Source organism: Schistocerca serialis, chromosome 7, assembly GCF_023864345.2.
Source record: "Schistocerca serialis cubense isolate TAMUIC-IGC-003099 chromosome 7, iqSchSeri2.2, whole genome shotgun sequence".
NCBI lineage: Eukaryota > Metazoa > Arthropoda > Insecta > Orthoptera > Acrididae > Schistocerca > Schistocerca serialis.
In genome coordinates, this window is record NC_064644.1 from 213,142,948 (window position 1) to 213,156,114 (window position 13,167).

At 40.2% G+C, this 13,167-nt stretch overlaps 1 protein-coding gene across 1 annotated transcript in view; it reads right to left on the minus strand.

The window, feature by feature from the left end:
- LOC126412366 (glutathione S-transferase 1-like) overlaps nt 1-11,873 on the minus strand; it is a 107,828-nt gene extending 95,955 nt beyond the window's left edge. The window contains exon 1 of the mRNA XM_050081933.1: nt 11,800-11,873. The gene's annotated coding sequence lies outside the window, so the exon portion shown is untranslated. The remainder of the gene's footprint in view (nt 1-11,799) is intronic.
- Between the last annotated feature and the right edge of the window lie 1,294 nt (nt 11,874-13,167).

Consider the following 13,167-nt stretch of genomic DNA (forward strand, 5'->3'; position numbering starts at 1 on the left):
TACATTAGGTACACCAAACAGTGGGACCATAATAATGTCTTCATCGCTCATGGTGGTGGACAGCATGTCGTGTCAACACCACACTCTTACAAGGCACACCAACGTAGAATTAGTGCAAAACCAAATATAGTGCTCCATGATCACTGGGATAAACAGGACAAATGGACATTGCAGTAATTCAGGGTAGTCAGCTTATGAGGTGAAGGACATCAAGTCACATAATATTGACAATTACAGTCTTCATTGATAGTTCGTGGCATTCATAGCCCAGTTATTGAACATTTCTGTACCAAGTATGTAGTATTACAGAAAAATGTTCATTAATTGTTTTACATAGAATCAGTAGCCTTCTTTTCCTGGTTACAAAATATTATGAAATAATCGCATTCTTTTCAGTTACAGAGTATAATCATTAACCTTCTCCTAATTACAGTTAATTAATCATTTGTCATTCCAATCTATTAAGAATCATTAGCCTTCTTCTAATTACAAAGCATTATTAAACAATCACATTTATTTCCAATTACAAAGTATGAACATTGAAAACAAGAGTTAATTAATGGCATAATTAATAACAATTTCGTTGATTGACATTAATTATTGGCACTCAGTGGCCATCAAGTATTGAATAGAATAAAACATAGTTCATCATTCAGTATTATTCAGATCATTACAAAGTCATTATTAAAAATCAGTTAATTACAGTCAAATCATTAGTAATCACAGGCATTACAATAAACAGTGGCAGTTATTAGCTAGTGACAAAGCATTATTTTGAATATAGTCTCATTAAGAGGTCATTACTCGAGTGACATGCTATTCAGAGTTGATCAGTATTATTCAGAATTATCATAAACTAGTGACATTATGTGGGACTGGTAATGCATTTTTTTGGTAGCAATGCATTGCGTTGGGATCGATAATTAATTGCTGAGGCATAATACTTTTTGCTTTTGACCTATTGCTGCAAATGAGGATAGGTAACGTCATTCGTCATGAGTCAGCTGTAGCAAGATTATGTAACAAGGCAGTACATGTGATCACATTTATAAATGATAAACACAAATGGGTAAAAAATATAAAAATGCAAGTACTAGAACAGGTATAATAAGTAACAGGTTTAGTAAGTGTCATGAAAAAAACTTCTCCTGGAAAAATTACAAAAACGGATTATTGACCTGAAAGAAGAAACGCACACTATGCTGAAAAGTAGTGAACTTCGAATTAACAGGTAGTGAAATGTGTATAAAATGTGCTCCATAGCTGTCCTTTCCAAAACTTTCCGTCATCCTACTATGCAATGTAACACCTGCTGTCAAAGCAAACTGCAACAAATACTTAAATAACTACGTAGCATAAATGCATAACTTCAACACTATCCTCATCTGTAAAGAAAACTTCATACCCATATCATCATAACTTCATTATCCTCATCACCTGTAAAGAAAAACTTCATTATTCATAATACCATTTCCCTCATCATTATTCATCCGTATTCATTATCATCTGCAAAAAATCACTTCATTACTCATTATACAACTATTCCTTATCTCTAGCATATGTCATCACTAAAACTAAGATGTGTAGTTCTCTCTGACAGCCTGCATCAATCACCTTGTATTCTGAAAGAAAAAATTAGTTAAGACTGCTATTCTGTGATGAGTATAGTATAGTCTTGTTAATGCTTGTTAATCCTGATCCCTTTACTCTTCCTCATAAAGTTATTGCATCCTCTTTTCGTTTATTCCGTAGGTGAAATTCCCATTTATGTTAAATTTATTTCTTAGAATCATCATTCCTTTCTGAAATTGATGAACAAAGATTAATGTCTTGCATTTAAATCCTATACCCACTAAATAATGACTGGTTTATGGTGACACAATTAACCATACAGCATAACATGACAGGAAACGTAATATGTCCAAGACATTGACAGTGTTCGAATGCGAAAAAATGTACACAGAATAATACAATGCAGTAGCAAAAAAAATGTGAAACAGTCACGATGTTGAGATGTCATAAGGCAAAAAAAAAAAAAAATGTCAAAGTCGACTGGTGTGTGTTATATCTTAACTATTTCATAGTGCATACAAACAAAACTGGAGTACAGTCATATACACAAAAAAATGGAAAATGTGCACGGTCTGATGTGTAACGACAAGAAAAGCGACCTGCTAACCTTACCTTGCCGGGCACTTGCCAAAAAAAAAAATACGATAATCATCAATAAGTAGTCAGGTGAATTAATTGCATTAGTAAATGGCATCATAGTGTGTTGAATCATACAGTGGTTTCACTCAATAAACGGTTTAATGTTTGAGATATGGTGATTGCCTTTCGATTTTCTGGTTCTCAAAGTTTCGACGTGTACAACATTGGGGTGAGGGATGCTGCGAATCCGATACGGACCTGCGTATAGAAGTTCAAATTTACTGCACTTACCTTTTAATTTGCTGGATAAATAGTGTGTACGTACTAATATCTTCTGTCCAACGTGAAAGTCGCGGCGTGTACAAACCTGTTTTTGCTGTCTTCTCCGGCGCTCTGCGGCACGTTTGATGTTGTTCAGCGCAATGTCAATTATTCCGTGGTGTCGTAGGCGACGATTTTTGGGGAATTCTATTAATTCTTTAATTTTGTTCGGTGGTTCAACGTTTTTCAGTATAACAGTCGGAGATAGCATAGTGGATTCATTTGGAATGGAATTAATTACATCTTGGAATGAGAGTATGTGTGTATCCCAATCAATATGTCTTTTGTGGCAGTATATTCTGCACAGCTTACCAATTTCCTTCATTAATCTTTCACAAGGGTTCGAAGAAGCGTGGTACTTGGATATATAGATCGGAGAAATGTTTCTAGCTCGTAACATGCGTGTCCATACACTACTACGAAATTGAGATCCATTATCAGAAATTACTTTCATTACATGCCCTACATGAAATAGAAAATGTTTTACAAATGCTTTCGAAACAGTTTTAGCAGTAGCTTTGCGTAACGGAGTGAAAGTAACAAATTTTGAAGTGAGCTCAACAGCGACAAAAATGTAGCAAAAACCTCTGTTAGTTCTCGGAATCGGACCAAAAATGTCTACTGCGGCCATGTGTCTTAATTTCACAGGTATAATGGGATATAAAGGAGGAATATGTGAAGTGGTGTCTGATTTAGCTTTCTGGCAAATTTTACAAGACGCTAAAACTCGTCGTATACGTTTTTCCATGTTGGTAAAATAACAGTTCTGTCTCAGTATAAGAAAACATTTTCGTGCTCCGTAATGTGCGTAACTTAAATGAGTGTACCAGATTAATTTGTTAACCAGTTCGTCAGGAATACATAATAACCAATTGTTGCTGTCAGGATGAGAGCGATGAAACAGAATGTCATTGCGCACAGTGTAGTGGTTCCTAATCGTAACATTTTTTCTATCTTGCCAAAGGTGTTTAATTTCTTTCCACACATTGTCTTTATTTTGTTCTTGTGCTATGTCCTGTAATGACGATGAAATAAAGTTTTCAAAAGCAACTTGCTGAATGTACATGACGCTGAAATTTGTTTTGCAGAAGTTGGTTGCTACGTCTTGCTGATTGTTGCCGAGAGAACGCGATAGTGCGTCTGCTATAACATTTTGCGTGCCGGGAATGTGAACTATTGTAAAATTAAATTCCTGTAAATAAAGTTTCCATCTACTTAACCTGTCGTGAGTGAATTTAGCCGAAAGTAAAAATTGTATTGCTCTGTGGTCTGTGTAAACTGTGGTATGTCTGCCATAAAGAAAGTGCCTAAATCTCGTGAAAGCCCATACAACACATAATGTTTCAAGTTCTGTGACGGAATAATTTCGTTCAGCAGGTGACAAAATGCGACTTGCAAATGCGATGTTTTTAATTACTATAGAGCCATCTTCTTCTATTTCCTGGAAAACGTGTACGCCTAAAGCGGTGTTGGAACTGTCAGTGGCAATGGAAAAATTTCTGGTAAGATCTGGGTGCGATAAAAGTGGTGCATTCAACAGAGCATGTTTCAGGTTCATGAATTCAAAATGTGCTTGCTTATCCCAAGACCAAATAGTGTTTTTACCTGTTAATTGGCATAGTCTAGGCGTGTCTAAAGCGGAATGGTGAATAAATTTACGAAAAAAGTTAATTAAGCCCAAAAAACTGCGTAATTGCTTTTTTTGTTGTAGGAACAGTAATGTCACGTAGAGCTTGAAGTTTTTCCGGATCAGGTGCAATGCCTTCTGCTGAAATTACGTGTCCAAGAAATTTTATAGAAGTTTTGCCAAAGTGCGATTTACTGAGGTTAACTGTGAGTCCTTGTGCATGAAAAGTTTGTAACAGTTGTTCAAGAATCATATTGTGTTCAGACCAGTTAGTTTTTGCAATAAGAATGTCGTCTACGTACGTCGTGATTCTGTCTTTAATGCAAACGTGTGTCGGATGGCGTCAAAATTAATAACATTTTCGTGAACAAGATTCTGCGTGCCTAAATTATTGCTTACGTTATTGGAATATGCAATCTGTAGTGTGTCTGGTCAAATTCTATCGTACGTGCTGTTATTTACGGGAGAATATTGTGGCATATCCACTATATGAACTGTTCTGTTATTTCTTACTGACGTGTTACGCTATGGATGACACCTATTGTCTGTTTCATTCATGATTATTTGTTGTTGCTGATGTTGTTGCTGCTCATAAGATCGACTGTTATTAAATGTACGCTGAAAATTGTGCTCATCACTTTTTACGTCTGTCATGATAGTAATTTCTATACGGCGCATTGCGATAGGAATTGAAATGGTGTGTTGTCTGTACGTAGTTATTTTTTTTGCTGCCATGCGTTACTATTTGTTGGAGCTGGGACTATACGTGCACGCGGCGAAACATTAAAGTTTGGTTGACCTTGTAAACTGCATTGTTGGTTAGGTATGCTAAGCGGCTGACTTTCATGCTATTGTGGTGAAAAACATCTATTGTTACAAAAATATGGTTCCGACTGCTCAAAATTTTATACATACTGATGATTACGATTTTATCTGTAATTAAAATTACGGCGGTACTGGAGTGCCTACTGAAAATTGTCACATTCGGTAAAAGATTTGTCATATCGGGTTTTCAGGACAATATTTCTTAATTCTACATAGAGCAATAGTTAAAGAGCTGTTTGGATAGATATAAAGGATAGTAGAAGAAAAGGCAGCAGTGCAGAAAACTAAAGATGAAACAGCACTACTACAGCTCGGGGCCCTATGCTCGCTACGGCACATATTCATTAAAGCGTAATGAATCCCCTGAGGTCCATTACGCACTGCAAATAAATTTTAGCTTTTGCGTTGCACGCAATAGCGGTAAAAATTCAAAAGCAAATAGTTGTATCCATGTTAATTCTAGTTTCATCATTACAGGCAATGCTGATGAAAATACAATAGCAATTTGTCGCTTCAGGTTCAAAGCTAGTTTCTCCATTACAGATAATAGCGGTGAAAGTACAAAGATAAATTGTCGTATACAGTGCCAATCGTGTATCTGTGTTCTGTCATTATTAAATTCTTTACATTTGCTTACAAATGCAAATTGCTCGAAATCTACGTTCTCCTCACTCGGTTTAATAACACGTTCGGGTTTGTGTGTGAATCTGTTCGTCTGTGTCGTTTCGTACTTCAAGTTACGTAGCTTTTCAGATTTTAAGTCGCGTGGCTTTTCGGATTTTACGTCTCGTAGTCTCTGTAAATTACTCACATTATACGCGCTGCGTGACTCTGACACATGTTCATAAAGTGGCGTCTGTTGTATGTTATTAACTGAAGTGTTTTTCATTTCTGTTACTTCTTGTTGTAAATTTGACAACTTCCGACGTACCGTGTTGTTAGATGAATCGATTTCATTAATTGTCAGCTGTAAATTTTGAAATTCAGGTGTTTGGATAAAAGAAACCGGTGCAGTATCGTCTGATTTATTGTCATTAGTATTTTCGATAACATCAATACGACTGGCCAATTCATCACATTTTTCAGTCAGTATTTTAACCTGATCATCGGTTTTAGAATCAGACGCATTAATCTGTTTTTGCAACTTGCGCGTAGTTTCGCTCAGTTTTTTAACATCAGCTTTGATGACATCGCAATCCTGTGTTAGATCTAGTTGTTCGAATCTATCTGTCACTGTTTGAATATTTACTGTGTGTGTATCCGTTTTTGCTTTAAGATCAGAAATTTCATCCCGTAATTCCGCGTTCAATTGTTCTATGGTATTAATTTTGTCGGACACTGTAGTAATATTATTGTCTACATACGTCTTCGCTTTCGCGAATATTTTACGTTTGTCCTCTTGTCTTTGTGCAGTGATTGTTTCCATGACTTGTCGTTTTACTTTGTTTTGATCCTGAATAAATCTGCGGAAACGCGTATCACTGTTCTGTATGTGCTGATTAAAGCGCTCGTTAATCTGAGTGTTCTGCTGTTTGAATTTCGCGTCTATCTTTGCGTCCATAGTGCGCGAAAGTTCTATCGTCATTGCTCTAAACTCGTCCCGTAATTGTGTAGCTTTTTCAGAGCACTGTTTGGCGACTCCGCTAATTTCGTCTCTGAGTGTATTTGTCGCGGCTGTTTGCATTTCCCTTAATTCTTGCGCAACAGACTTTATTTCTTCGCTATTTTTTTGTGAACAAGCCTCAATTTCCACGCGCAACTGTTCCTTAGTGTCATGGCACTGCGCGGCAACGGCTGTAATTTGTTCACTAAGTTGTTTGAAATTTTTGTCATTATTGTCAAGTTTTTCATTTAAGTGTTTGTTATCTTCCCTAAGTTGTTTGAAATTTTCGTCATTTTTGTTCTTAGACTGTAGCATTATTGTCATAAATTGTTCCAAAGTAACATTACCTACTTTATTCTCACTACTGTTTGATGGTGTATCTACAATTGTCGCGTTTTGTGTGACCATTTGGTCATTCTGTAATTTACAAAAACGTTTATCAGTCGGATGTACATTGTCAGACACTGTTCCGGAATTAAATAAATCCGTCGTACTTTGTGTATCCTGATCACTTTCTTTAGACAAATTTGCCTGTACGTTACTTGGATTTTCTAAATCGGGTGTGTTAAACTCGGCAGCGCTCATTACCATAGAGCATTCTGCGTCATCAATTGTCGTCAAGTTAACAGACGAGACAATTGAGTTCGTTTGTTCATCATTAAGGTGAAAGTCATCATTAATGGTTGTATTGCACTGATTGTTAGTGAACGCAGGATTGTCATCATCACACTGCGTGTCATAATTACTATCGGTCACGCTGTTTGAGTCGGTAATTTCATTCACAATACTTCGCGATACACTATTCACAGTCTTTCGCGGCATTTTTACAATAGTCAAAATTTTTCACAAAACAAATCAACACAATGCAAAAGCAACACACAAATACAACAAAGCAACAAATTGCCGTTGACCTGTAGAGAGAAAGTCACAATATTATTAAAAGCGTTGCGCTAAATCCTAATTATACTTAAGCAAATAAGAGCAGATATCTGACTGTTGCTCAAAAGACTCTCAACGAAATACGATCCTGGCAGGGTCGCCAAGTGTAACCTCCCCACCGTAATTTTAAAAGAAAAAAGGCGACAATACTTAATACCAATGGGAGCCGAGTGTAACCTCCCCACAAAAATTTGAAAGAAAGAAACACGACAATATTTAATTATGAATGCTAATGGACATTGCGCTAACCGTAACCTGCCCACAATGAAATGTACTGACAATCGCAACAAATGTGAAATTCGCAATCTGACTCAATTATAAATCCTTCAAAAAATTAAAGTCCATTCAGTGACAAGAAAATTCAATTAAACCGAAATATCGGTTTTTGGCCCTGTGTAAAAACAATCAGAATTAAAGTCTTACCTCAGAATAAATGGATGTCACATATCCGCTCTTGTTGTTGCGCAGCACTTGGAGGAACTACATTGCAAATAATAATATTCTCCTTTTTTTTTGTAATTCTAGTGAAATTTTTCTTCAAAAAGAAGTGGAATGAAATGGGAAGTGCAACGAGATCTTTAGTTCAAAAAAATTAAACTTTTGAGAAAATGCTTTTGAAATAAAAAAATTATTATTGGGAGACTTGTTGGAGAATAATTACAATAAATAAAATTTTTCATTATCTAATGATTATATTAATTAACAGTATACCTTATTCCTCATCTTGACCATTGTTGCCGACCGCCTACATCACACAACCGCACTGGGCTGCTACTACTGACCGACCGCTCTGCATGACGACTACAGACTGAGTACTGCTCTCAACTAGACAGAGCTACAGACTCGCAACGACTGAACTGCTACTCTGCATAGCGACAACTAACTCGCAAAGACTACTACTGACTGAGAACCGCTCGCAACACTCGCGCGGTCAAGCGCATACTCTCTGGTCACAGATGCTACAATGCCTCGCCATCGCTGCTGCGTTACATACGTGTTTCAGTCTTCATTCGTCCCTCCATTCACGCCTGTCGCGACACCACTGGAGGCGGGCTGCACGATGTTGGGGCGTGAGCGGAAGACGGCCTAACGGTGTGCGGGACCGTAGCCCAGCTTCATGGAGACGGTTGCGAATGGTCCTCGCCGATACCGCAGGAGCAACAGTGTCCCTAATTTGCTGGGAAGTGGCGGTGCGGTCCCCTACGGCACTGCGTAGGATCCTACGGTCTTGGCGTGCATCCGTGCGTCAGTGCGGTCTGGTCCCAGGTCGACGGGCACGTGCACCTTCCGCCGACCACGGGTGACAACATCGATGTACTGTGGAGACCTCACGCCCCACGTGTTGAGCAATTCGGCGGTACGTCCACCCAGCCTCCCGCATGCCCACTATACGCCCTCGCTCAAAGTCCGTCAACTGCACATACGGTTCACGTCCACGCTGTCGCGGCATGCTACCAGTGTTAAAGACTGCGATGGAGCTCCGTATGCCACGGCAAACTGGCTGACACTGACGGCGGCGGTGCACAAATGCTGCGCAGCTAGCGCCATTCGACGGCCAACACCGCGGTTCCTGGTGTGTCCGCTGTGCCGTGCGTGTGATCATTGCTTGTACAGCCCTCTCGCAGTGTCCGGAGCAAGTATGGTGAGTCTGACACACCGGTGTCAATGTGTTCTTTTTTCCATTTCCAGGAGTGTATATTTTGGTGATTTAATAGTCTTGCTCCACAGGACGAAATGGTATTCAGGGATATGAGAAAACGATCATTCGAAGCACAAAATCTAGTCAATATGGGTTCTAAAATGGATGCCTTAGGTGATTCGAAGCACAAAATCTAGTTAACATGGGCTCTAAAATGGATGCCTTAGGTGATACGAGAGCTTGTTCATCTTCGATACTGAGAAGCAAGTCTCTTTTATTGGAAGCTCTTTGCTTTCCATATTTTGAGAAATGGTAATATGGACCAAAATAAGGAAAAAGTGCAGTAAACATAGGTTCTAAAATGCTAGGAACACTTCTTCATCTTCGCTACTACGAAACATAATTGTTCTACTAAATAAGTTCTACTAAATAAGTTAAGCATTTTAGTCTATGGTTACTAGACATTTTTTTCTTGTTTTGGTCCTCACTACATCCTCCGAAAGTATGGAAAGCAAAGACCTTGCACTAGAAAAGATTCGTTTCACAGAATCGAACGTAAATAAGTGCTCATAGCTCTTAAGGTATGTATTTTAGAGCCCATGGTCTCTTGACTTTCGGATGATCGTCCCTGTCGTATCCCTGAATACGACTACTGAATCACTGATGTAGCCTTGTCCGAGGGGACATGACTTTAAATCATCCCATTTATACCGCATAACATTGTATTGAGGACACGGAGAATACGTCACACCAAGATGACCTATTTTCTTTCCTCTTACACTACTGGCCATTAAAATTGCTACACAAAGAAGAAATGCAGATGATAAACGGGTATTCATTGGACAAATATGTTATACTAGAACTGACATGTGATTACATTTTCAAGCAATTTGGGTGCATAGATCCTGAGAAATCAGTATGCAGAACAACCACCTCTGACCGTAATAACGGCCTTGATACGCCCGCACATTGCGTAAAACAGAGCTTGAATGGCGTGTACAGGTACAGCTGCTCATGCAACTTCAACACAACACCACAGTTCATCAAGAGTAGTGACTGGCGTATTGTGACGAGCCAGTTGCTCGGCCACCATTGACCAGACGTTTTCAGTTGGTGAGAGATCTGGAGAATGTGCTGGCCAGGGCAGCAGTCGAACATTTTCTGTATCCAGAAAGGCCCGTACAGGACCTGCAACATGCGGCCGTGCATTATCCTGCTGAAATGTAGGGTTTCACAGGGATCGAATGAAGGGTAGAGCCACGGGTCGTAACACATCTAAAACGTAACGTCCACTGTTCAAAGTGCCGTCAATGTGAACAAGAGGTGACCGAGACGTGTAACAAGTGGCACCCCATACCATCACGCCGGGTGATACGCCAGTATGGCGATGACGAATACACGCTTCCAATGTGCGTTCACCGCCATGTCGGCAAACACGGATGCGACCATCATGATGCTGTAAACAGAACCTGGATTCATCCGAAAAAATGACGTTTTCCCATTCATGCACCCAGGTTCGTCGTTGAGTACACCATCGCAGGCGCTCCTGTCTGTGATGCAGCATCGAGGGTAACGGCAGCCATGGTCTCCGAGCTGATAGTCCATGCTGCTGCAAACGTCGTCGAACTGTTCGTTCAGATGGTTGTTGTCTTGCAAACGTCCCCATCTGTTGACCCAGGGATCGAGACATGGCTGCACGATTCGTTACAGCCATGCGTATAAGATGCCTGTCATCTCGACTGCTAGTGATACGGGATCCAGCACGGCGTACCGTATTACCCTCCTGAACTCACCGATTCCATATTCTGCTAACAACGCGAGCAGCAATGTCGAGATAGGCTACAATCCGACCTTTATCAAAGTCGGAAACGTGATGGTACGCATTTCTCCTCCTTACACGAGGCATCACAACAACGTTTCACCAGGCAACGCCGGTCAACTGCTGTTTGTGTATGAGAAATCGGTTGGAAACTTTCCTCATGTCAGCACGTTGTAGGTGTCGCCACCGGCGCCAACCTTGTGTAAATGCTCTGAAAAGCTGACCATTTGAATATCACAGCATCTTCTTCCTGTCGGTTAAATTTCGAGTCTGTAGCACGTGATCTTCGTGGTGTAGCAATTTTAATGGCCAGTAGTGTACATTTGCATATTGTGTGATGTCTATATGCCTAAACATGTATATGCCTCAATCTCTCTTATCTTACTCTCACTCTCTCTAAGCAAGATATACGATGGTGGCGGGCGCAATAAGGTTCACGGAGTCTTCTTGGAATACAGATCATCCCTTCCAACAAGTCTAAGTCTGTCATTCGCGTTCCGTCACACTGATTTTATGTGATCGTTTCATAACATACCACTTCTTAGTATCTAGCCCTATATACGTGTATTGTATCGTGTAAGGTGCTCAAGGTTTTCACCATTAGCCTCGCAATCAGATACGGTACCGTTCTTTCTCTTCGTTATAGGCAGTATCTTACGTTTACCCACATTTAAAGATAGCTGCCAATGATTACAACAAGTATACATTTTGTCCGTGTCTTTGTGCGGTTCTTTACGATCATAAAAAGACGAAACTCTCATGGAGGTCGCAGTAAATGAATATAACGTTTGTACTCGTGGGACCTAATTGGATCTTTTAGCATTTATAATATGAAGCATAAACACAATGTTGCCGGTGGTATGTGAGTGACTTACGTTGAAGTTGTTGACAACTGTAGGAAGACTGGGCCCTGAAGCGTGCGCTGCCTTCCGCCTGGCAGATAACGGAGCACTGCAGACGAGTGTCGGCTGTTAGCACGTGCCGCTATCGCCGCTTGTTTACGAGCCGTGATATCGCGAGATCCCGAGAGGGGGAAGCGCTGTGTCACGCCGAGGCGATAAAAGCAGTCGAACAACTGGAAGCTTTTTACAGTGACTCGGCACAAGTACAAATGCACGTAAGTAAAGCTGTAGTTTCATACACATATTGCGACGTAAGCTGCATCTGACAAGCTGACACCGAGGCGCAGCACCTTACTTACATCGTAACAGACACGTAATATGAGTGACGCGCAGGGCAGGTGGCATCAGATACACGGGAGTATGTAGTTGTTGTGTGGTCTAGTAGAGGTCACTAGCTGACGGGCACTGTTTGAGCTGCAGTCAGAATACCGTAGAGTATACTTGCGGTTCTGTTTGTTTAATGTCTAATTGTCCAAGATGCGACTCCAGGCGGGTGTAAAATGAATGTGCGCAACGGAAAATAATAAACTCTAAAATGAAGACTTGGCCCTGTCTGACTACCCCCTGAAGCAGATCTTAGGATCTCTTAATTCCATGAATTATAATCTAAACACAAATGAATGATCAAGGCAACTAATCCTGTATTATGACTGCGCGGTCTAATATCAATAACGCGAAATGATTGACATCATCTATGTACCAAACACTACAAGACACTAATTTCAAAGATGATCTGTGATGCTGTGGAACTTCAGTGGAAATAAACTGACGTGATCACAGCTGTTTAGCTTTTATAGCCCTAATAAACTGAAGCAATTTGCGATATCACCGTATTTACTGCGTCCGGTGCGTCGAAGTGATGTTTCTCGTACTCGTCTGCGACGATGGAAGAACTCCAGCCACAAATAAACTCTTTCAAACACTAGGACGGCAGAAGGCGGTTCTCTGACAAATATACTCTAATACTGTCTTCTCCTCTCTGAGTTCTACAGACGAGAAACGCGAACTCCCAGCCACAAGAACGGATTTCAGACAACGTCTCAACGTTAAGTATAGGCCGAGGAAGTGCTCTCAATTACTGAACGCTGCGTCCTCAACGACGACATCCAATCCGGGGCTGAAGTCCAGAATCGTATAGGTTCGCAACAGTACAGTGCCTAGCTGATCTAACTACGAGGGCAGTTCAATAAGTAATGCAACACATTTTTTTTCTGAAACAGGGGTTGCTTTATTCAGCATTGAAATACACCAGGTTATTCCCCAATCTTTTAGCTACACAACACTATTTTTCAATGTAATCTCCATTCAATGCTACGGCCTTACACCACCTTGAAATGAGGG